Below are 9974 nucleotides of genomic sequence, written 5' to 3' on the forward strand. Positions count from 1 at the left end.
TACAAAGGAAACAACATAAGACTAGGTAGTGACTACTCAGTGGCCACCATGGAGGCAAGAAGGCAGTGGCATGACATATTTAAAATTCTGAGAGAGAAAAATTTCCAACCAAGAATACTTTATCCAGCAAAATTCTCCTTCAAATTTGAGGGAGAGCTTAAATTTTTCACAGACAAATGCTGAGAGATTTTGCCAATAAAAGACCTGCCCTACTTCAGATACTAAAAGGAGCTCTACTGACAGAGAAACAAAGAAAGGAGAGAGAGATATAGAGAATTTTAACAGACATATATAGAACCTTACATCCCAAATCACCAGGACACACATTTTTCTCTAGTGATCACAGATCTTTCTCCAGAATAGACCATATGCTGGGACATAAAACAAGCTTCAATAAATTAAAAAAAAAAATTGAATATATTCAAAGCACATTCTCTGACCACAATGGAATACAAATAGAAGTCAATAATTTTTGATTTGTAACTCTACTATTTACTTCCTCCAGGATATAAAATACATAAACTCTAATGACAAATCGGTGGTTTTGGACTCAATGTAAAATATGTAATTTTTGACAAGAACCATATAAAGGTGGGGGAATGGAGGAGTATAGGAACATAGTTTATGGATCCTATTGAAATTAAGTTGGTATCAAAGAAAAACAAGATTTGTTATGGATTTAAGAGGTTAAATTTAAGCCCCACAGTAAACATAAAGAAATTTTCAGAGAATATGACCATAGAGATGAAAAGTAGAGTATGGGTTACAAGAAGTGGGGGAAGGGACAATGGGGAGTTAAGAAATGAGTGTAGGGTTGCTGTTGGAGGTAAAGGGAAATTTCTAGTAATGGATGGCGGGAAGATGATAGCATTACAACATTCTAAATGTGATTAATTCCACTAATGGAATGCTTGGGAGAGGGTGGAATGGGAAGATTTAGGCTGTATATATGTTGCCACAATTGAGAAAAAAAAAAACAGTCTAAATAGATGACAATTGAATGCCAAGGATGATCCTGGATGGGATCTGAGGATGGAGGACAGGAGACTCAAAGGGACACAGTTGGGACATAAGAAAAAAAAAGGAAATATAGAATGTAAACTTTGCATCAATGTTGAATTTCTTGAACTTCTTAGCTGCGCTTAATGGGATTGCATAAAAGAATGTTCTTGTTCATGGGAATTGTATATGTGAATTATAGTGTTTGTTCAAGAATGTGTGCAGCTAGCTCTCATATGTTCAGAAGACAGAGCAATAGATTATGGATGATAGATAGGGAGGGAGGGAGGGAGGGAAAGAAAGAAACAGTGATGTGACAGGATGTTCAAGTTGGTGGACCGGAATATCAGGGAAGAGGGGTCAGGGTATGCTGGAGTTCTGTGTATGGGGTTTGTATTGTTTTTGCAACTGTTCCTATAACTTTGAATTTATTTCAAAATAAAATTAAAAAAAAAAAAGACTCAGTCCGAGCAGGTGACCTGGAAGATAGTCCTTTGCAATTCAAACACTGCCTGGACGAAAACTTTGTGCCATTCCATGAAAATGCATTTCTTAGGAATTAAGTTCCAGAATATGGGGTAAAGATTATTAAAGGTCAGTGCCGATTAGACAGTCTCTTCCACTGTGATCTTGTCTGTTGAGCTAAGAATAAAATTGGAAAAAAAAAAAATGAGGCCTGCTTCCCTCATTTCATCAATCTCCACCTGGCCTACTTCATAGATTCACACTTACCTTGGTCTTCTAAGCATTTAAACTTGTAATTCTTCTTATAAACCATGGGAACCCATTTAAGATTTTTGAAAGGGGAGTGGAATTATTTTGGCCATTATTTAGGAGGGTTAGTCTATCAGTCAAATGGAGGATGAATTTCAGGAGGAAGAGAGTGAAGAGGAGTGGTTGGACATCTACTGTGATAACTCAGTACAGAGGTAATTGGTAAATAGCATGGGAATTCTGAGTGAAATGAAGACAGGCAGATATGTGTTCTCTCATTTACTGAGATAAGATATAGGACCTACTACTAAATTTAAAGCAATATTCTTAATACAAAAACCACCAGTTTTGATTATGTTTTTGCTAGCTAAGGAGTTTATATCTTAAGCAGATAGTTACTCAAAATTATATAGTGTTGCTAATTCATTCATCAACTCATAAAATATTATTTTTCATTTTAATGAAAAGTTAAATACTATGATATTTAACTTTTACTGGTATTAACTTATTCGTCCTTTCACACCCCCCAATTTTAGGTTAAACTTATTTAACCAATATTTAAAAGTTTTGACCTTTTACTGCAATACTTATAAAACTGAGAATTGGAATATGAAAATTCAGTCCAGTTCAATAATATATAATGAAGACTTTTCCTGTAGGAGATACTCAACTAGGCACTTGATGAGAAGACTAAAGGTATCAGAGAAGCTTTTCACAAAATGGCAATACATACAAGAAGGGTTGAAAGGATGAAGAGTTAGGCAGACGATGAGGAATGAAGGGAAAAACATGAGCAAAAGGCAGGAAGACTTGACATAAAAGAGTTAAACTAGGGGGAGAGTTAATGAAGGCCTGATGATGGAATTGAAGGAATTTTGTCACTATGCACACAGCTAGGTTTCCTGAGAGATATTCAGGAATAAGTATCAGATATCAGTAGAACTTTGTTTCAGTTTGTTACAACTGCCAGAATGCAATATACACAAAATGGATTGGCTTTTACAATGGGGAGTTATTAACTTACAATTTACAGTTCTTAGGCCATGAAAAATGCCCAAATTAAGGCATCAAAAGGAGGATACCTTCTCTGAAGAAAGGCTGCCAACATCTGGAAAACTTCTGTCACATGGGAAGTCACATGGCTGGCATCTGCTGGTCCTTCTCTCCCAGGTTTCATTGCCTTTTGCTTCTAGCTTCAGTGGCTCTCTCTCTCAGCTCTTCTGGGGGCTTTTCTCTAAACTCCCTCTGGGCTTCTTCTGTCTTTTATCCTCTCATAAAGGATTCCAGTTAAAGGATTAGATCCACCTTGAATGGGCTAGGTCACATCTCAAGTTAAATAACCTAATAAAAAGGTCCCAGCCACAATAGATCTACAACCACAGAATGGATTAAAAGAACCCCCATGCCCTAAAAAAAAAAGAGAGCATGAATCATTTCAAATATCTTCGGTAACTTTACAAAAATGGATCACAGATTAGGTTATAAATATAACACCTCCACCCCTGCCAAATGTTAAAACACAGAAATTCTACAATTGGATATCTATCCAGCTGGAATACAACAAAACCAAAAATTAATTTTAAAATATAATAAAAAATGCTCAATCATTCTTCCAAAGGAACAAAGCTAAAGTTAGCTAGGTATTAATAAGGAATTAAAAACAGAAAATATGAATATATATCCAAACTCATGGGATGTAACCAAAGTTACATGAAGAGGTAAAATGTTGTCTTAATTGGTAGCAGTACTCGAATCTTAGAGCAGAGTCATTAAAATTTGTGTTGCTATTTATGCATCCCATAACTTAACCAAACGAATTTCAAATAGAGCAGAGAAAATATAAAAAGACTAAGCTCTTTATTTGAAGACAACAGATATTTTTCTTGATATTCAGAAGAAAAGAAAAATTCTTACAATTAAAGCTTACATTCAAAAAAGAAGAATACTTGCCATATTCTTGAGTTTGTCTCTGAAACAATATACTACTTCTTAGGTAATCTTAAATTCATATAGATAAAACACTTATGTAAACAGTTATACTTAAGGAAAGGGATCAAAGCAGCTTTACTAATTAATAGCTATTGCCTTAGGAAAACAATATACCTTTAAAAACGTTTGTAGCTACAAAAATTCACCTAAAAATAATAGTCAACGGCACAATAATAACACAAATTATAAAACCAGTATTTGTTATTGCTTTCCACTTGTTATATCATTTTTGGTACAGGATTATCATAGAAAAACATATCATGCCCTATGTTTGTTTGTTTGTTTGCTTGCTTGCTTGTTTTTGGAGTTCTAGCAGGCTTTTATTGAGATAAATCAACAAAAATCAAGCTTTTACCAACCATCTTTTCTGAACCTTATAAACTTAGCAGAGATTCAGGCTCATATACATGTATGTATATACAATATAACACATCCCAACAAAAACAGAGCCCTACTGGAACATTTGGCAACTAACAGAAAGCCAATTTTTCCCTTCCCCAAATGTTTTCCAGATTTTCAGTTCCCACTGTTCACTTCTCAGTGCAACTGGTCCCTTATGGCTAGGGACTTTGGAACTCTCATTTTCACCTAACAAAAAGTAAATTTTTTTCAAGTTTCAGTTGTTTCAGTAAAGGGAACAGTAACTTTGTTTGCTCCAGGCACCTCTCCCCGATAACCATTGCTAAAAATACAGTGACCTGCATCTTAATAACCCAACCCTACCCCCTGCCTTGCCCTGCCCAGCATTGTCTACTGGAGAATTTAAATGCACTTCTATTGCAACCTATCAGCTATGGAGGGGCAGAGTCCAGGTGCCAAGCTAGCTCCCTCTGACTTCTTGAACTATTACAGCCTTTGGACACTACTCTTTACCCCAAAGACAAGTTTTTAGATCAGAAAGGAGAGAGAATTTTCTTTGGGCTTTTTTAAAACTACTTTTAGGGATAAAGTAGAACTGAGTTCACCAAAGTCCACTGAAGTTCACTGAAAAGTTGACAGACTCCAGCTCCTATGAGGCTAATAATTTTCCTTAACAATGGTATTTTTGCCAGAAAATGATTCCACAAGAACAACTTTTAAGATACATAGAATGTTGAAAGTAGTAAATTAAAATAACATGGTTTAATTCCCAAGAACTTATTTCATCTTTTTGTTATTCATCTGCAAAGTCAAGAGTGTGTCTAAAGGCAGTTTCTGATGAGGTTAAGAGCTTCCAAAGTTTCTGAATCCTTAGTGCAGATACCCTGCCTTTTGAGGCACAATACCCTCCCTCCCACTCCTACTAAAAAAAAAAAAGAAATAATTAAACCAATTGATCAGAATGAGATGTTTGATTCCAACAATATACACTCAAGGCTTTGTGTCAAGTTGTCTTGTTCTAACCCAAGCACAGTGGTGTCATACACAAAGCACATGGCAAAGGAAAGATGCTCCCATCTCATTCTGAAAACAGTTATTAATAACCAATCTCTCCTCCCCCAAGCCTTTGAGGCCAACATATTATGATGTTTGGACTAACCTGAAAATAATTTGGAGACATGTTTTGGTTTCCCTTTTCCTTACTGCTTCCCATGAAAGATCATTTTAGAATCAATTTATTACATTCCTAAGGGAGGGCATGAAACTTCCTTTCCCCTATTGGAACTTGGGACATAAAAGCCAAGAGGCAGAGAGGTGTGTAACAGTCCATAACCCATTACACAAGTACACAGCCACAGGCCCAACTGTGAGTTGGATGTAGTTTAGAAACTAAAAATAGGGACTAGTTCCCATCCTAATGAACCATTGGAAAAACACTAGTACTACTTTTAAAAAATTGAATATTGGAAAGAATCTGAAAACAACTTCCAATAATAAGAATGTTCCTTATTATGATGGGGATTATAAAAGAGACAGACAGACAGAAAGACAGACCAGGCTTTGACCTAGTCTTTAGAGCATATTTCTATTCAATAACTTCTATTCAAGAATCAAGCACCATAATTGTGAAAACCTTGTGGCTCATACTCCCTTTATCAAGTGTGCAAACAGATGAGTAGAAAAATGGGGACAAAAAAGTAACTGAATAATAGGGGGGATGGGGGGAATGGGTTGGTTTTGGTGTTCTGTTTTTACTCTTATTTTTATTTTTATTACTTTTTTGGGTAATGAAAATGTTCAAAAATAGATTCTGGTGATGAATGAACAACTGATTGTACACTTTGGATGACTGTATGGTATGTGACTATATCTCAATAAAATCGCAAGGGAAAAAAAGAGTCAAGCACCAGAACTGGGCAGCTGCCGCTAAAAGACTGTGTCCAATGGTGGTGTCCCAGATAGTTTAAGTGGCACTCCTCATCAGAGGTTGTATCTCAGTAATACTTTCAGTTTTAAGTCTGTGCTTTAAGAGGGACCCACAGGCATGTGGCACCAAGCAGAGCACAGTCCAAGGTTGGCAAAGGAAGACTGTGCTGTTTGTTTGGTTGCCCACAAGCTCTCCAGCAAGATACAAAATTACATTTGCACTCTGTGATGGTTAGGTTCATGTTTCAACTTGGCCAGGTGATGGTACCCAGCTGTCTGGTCAAGCAAGCACTGGCCTAACTGTTGCTGCAAGGATGTTTGTGGCTGGTTAATAAACCAACAGGCTGGTTTATCAAATCATTAGTCAACTGGCTGCAGCTGTGACTGATGATGTCAACAAAGGGCATGTCTTCCACAGTGAGAGAATGTAGTTGGCTGGGTTTAATCCAATCAATCAGTTGAAGACTTTTAAGTGAGACAGATAGGGGACCTTCACCTCTTCTTCAGCTGACCAGCGAAGTGTTTTCTGAGGAGTTTGTCAAAGTTGCCGGTTCATTTCCTGAGAAGTTCATCAAAGACATTCGTTGAAGTTTCCAGTTCATTTCCTGAGGAGTTCATCGAAGTTGCCAGTTCATTTCCTGAGGAGTTCATTGAACATCTTCATTGGAGTTGCCAGTTTGCTACCTGCCCTATGGAATTTGGACTTGTGCGTACCCACAGTTGTATGAGTCACTTTTATAAATCTTATATTCATAGATATCTCTCATTGAGTCTGTTTCCCTAGAGAACCCTAACTAATACACACTCCTTTCTTGTTTTTCTTCTGTGAATGATTTCTTTTATCTCGCCAGAGGTGGATGGGAGGAAAGAGCTGCAACAGTACAAAAGCAAAATTTGGGGGATCAAACTTTCATGCCTTTTAAATTCCCTCCCCATCCCCTACCTGGAAAAAAGTCATTTCCTTATTAGAGTTTGCATTTAGTAACCAACATTGGTTGGATAGGACATATGTGGTTTGGGTGCCAAATAAATGAGTTTTCTCTTTTGAGTTTGTACTGTGCAACTCTTGCTATAGCTGGTAAGGAGTTAGGGCTATGTCTGATCTGAAGGCATCTGCAAGATTTTGATCCTCAAGGAATTTTGGGTAAGTCACAAATAGCTTTATTAAAACTAGTCAGAGTCAAAAAAGAAACTTCAAATAGTTGATTTCCTTATCCAGGTAAGTTAAGCATAAAAGCAAATATAGGACTTATCCTGTAATATATTAGGGTTTTGAAAAACAATAGAATATGGAAATTAATTTTTTAATTTTGTTTTTGCTTTTCTTTTCTCCTAGATGCCTTCTGATTGTTCTAGTACTGGGTTAAAAGGGAATTAAATATATATATGTAAAGTTTACTGGTTTTGTGTCATCTCATTCCTTTTGCCTGGAGATCAGGCCAAACATCAAGCATGTTGGGAGGGGCACACCTTAAAGCATCACTATAGATTATAAAGCATTTGTCAGCAATTTACAATGCAAAATGACTGATAATTCTTGTCACAAAGCAGAGGATGACAAGCAGCTTTCTGTAGCATTAAAGTTAACAGCTCTCGGGGGTTGCCCATTCCTGCATGAGTTTATTTATCAAGGTGGGTAGAGGAAGTGATCCACAGAACTCTTCACATTACCAAAGCTGGTTCTGGCTAATATTCTGGAATGTAAATCCATGCTTTACACATACACTGCTCAAAAACACTGCTATCCAACAGAATTCCCACATTGCAAGGTAGGTTAATCTTTGCCCCCTTTTGCTGAGCTTGAAAAAAAGTTCCTCAAGTTATTAAAAAGGGGGAAGTAAAACCAGAGAGCCTCTCAAAAAACATCTTGAATTAGAGATTTTTGAAGCTTCCTTGCTCTCCAGGTGGCCTTCTCTAAAGGAAGGTAAGACAGCGTGGTAGCAGTGAATCCCAGACTTCTGGGCCCCCTTTCCTACATAGGATTCCCATAGATATCTGCTCTCTACAGTAAGAGGCCAAAGTACTTTTAAAATTTAGTCTGTATATTTTGTTGGGGTAGAGTAGGAACATGTTGGAAGTAATGAAGTTATTTTAGGTTAGGTGTCTTTTTCTTATTCCCTTGTTTTGGTTTGTTTGAAATGTTTTTTTTAATTGCATGTGTTTTTTTTTTAATTTTTTGATATAGTTAATAATTAATTAAAAAAAATTTAGTGTTGCAGAAAACTGAGTTCCTCTCATCTTTAGCTGTTCTCATAAACGTTCTAATCCTCTCAATCCCAGCAACCTTCATCCAACACACACACACACACACACACACACACGTGAATCTGGGGGAAAAAAACTTATTTACAAAGTTCATACAAATATACACACCCAGTTTCTATAGGACACACTTTACCACAGAGGAGGGTCAGGGGTCTGACATAAGTGCCAATGGAAGCATTATGTAAAACAGTCTTCAGTGTTCTGCAATAGAGCACAAAGGCTTGTCATATGGCTCCTGCAATAACTGACTGCTCTCTCCTTTGGGAGCAAAGGCTTGTAGAGCAAGTTCTCTAGTGGAAACAATCACCATTGCTTGTATATTGTCCTTCTTCAGATCTAGCCAAAAAGTAAGGGAATGAGATAGGCACCTCTCTGGCCTCCCTGTTTTTTGCTTCAGCTAAGATATCCGTACCAAATAGGAATGCTTTCCTCCTGAATAGGAGATGGCTTTTCCCAGTCCGCTTCAAAAATTCCCATTAGTAACTCCTGTTTCAAACAGTGATCTTCCAAACTCATTTCCTTTTGTGGAGGTCACATCTGAAGGTCTGTTTCCTAGATCCTTTGGAGGGGGTTTTAAAGTCTTTCTCCAGTCATCACCAGGTTTAATAGTGTGGTCATACTCAGTGCTTGCCAGTGAGGGCCATTATTGATTGTGTAGGTCTTTGGGTGTTTTTCAGTGACTATGTCCCACTCCCACCTCCAGGGCCACCACTGGGCTTCATAGGGCTACTAAGCTGACCATTTTGACTGGATAGACCCATTATAACAGGGTTCTCTGTTCTGGCTATGCTCATGCTGTGCTAATTGTAAAGATGTCTCTTTCAAACTTTAAAACTTGTAAAGTCAGTGAAGAAACTGTAATAACAGTGTATTAGGCTCTCCAAAACAAAGAGATAAAATATATACCTTGCCCAATATATTGAGTCCTTTATTGCAATGCAGGAAAGCACCTGTAAATTTCTGAATGGTAAGTGGCAGTAACTTGCTCTCAGGCATCAAATCAACTTGTATTTTTTAAAAGCCCTCCAACAAGGTTGAGTTATATCTGAATTCACTCCTTCAGTCTCCACCACTGTCTGCTCTCAGGGATCCCCCGAAGTTGCCGCCCTGGCTAAGCTAACTCCACTCTTCTGCCCACACCCCTGCCCACTCCCTTGCTCCCTCTCTCCCATCATGCCCTTCTGAATTTGCTTGTGTATGAATACTGGACAATGGATGCCATGATCAAAATGCATTTTGAATGCACATTTTGAAAACTCGAGTTAATATAGAGAAGTATGTATAGAAAGAGACTAAGACTCATGCATCTAAAAATGCACAGAAAATCTTTTTTTTAGTTCAGTTTTGCTGAGATATATTCACATAGCATCCACAGTGTACAATCAGCTGTTCACAGTACCATCATATAACTGTGCATTCATCACCACAATCAATTTTTGAGCATTTTCCTTACTCCAAAAAAAAAGAAAAATATAAAAGTAAAAAAGAACACCCATAACATTCTAATCCACCCCCCATCCCACCCTATTTTTCATTTAATTTTTGTCCTCATTTTCCTATTCATCTGACCATACACTGGATAAAGGGAGTGTGAGCCACTAGGTTTTTACAATCACACAGTCACACCATGTAAGCTACATAGGTATACAATTGTCATCAAGAATCAAAGCTACTGACAGTTTCAGGTATTTCCTTCTAGCTATTCCAATACATTAAAAACT

The 9974-nt window shown here is 37.3% G+C and overlaps 1 pseudogene; it reads right to left on the reverse strand.

Annotated features, from left to right (window-relative positions):
* Nucleotides 1-8446: 8446 nt before the first annotated feature.
* LOC119530304 lies at nt 8447-9047 on the reverse strand (annotated as a pseudogene).
* Nucleotides 9048-9974: the final 927 nt, after the last annotated feature.

This window comes from Choloepus didactylus, chromosome 3 (genome assembly GCF_015220235.1).
Source record: "Choloepus didactylus isolate mChoDid1 chromosome 3, mChoDid1.pri, whole genome shotgun sequence".
Lineage (NCBI taxonomy): Eukaryota > Metazoa > Chordata > Mammalia > Pilosa > Megalonychidae > Choloepus > Choloepus didactylus.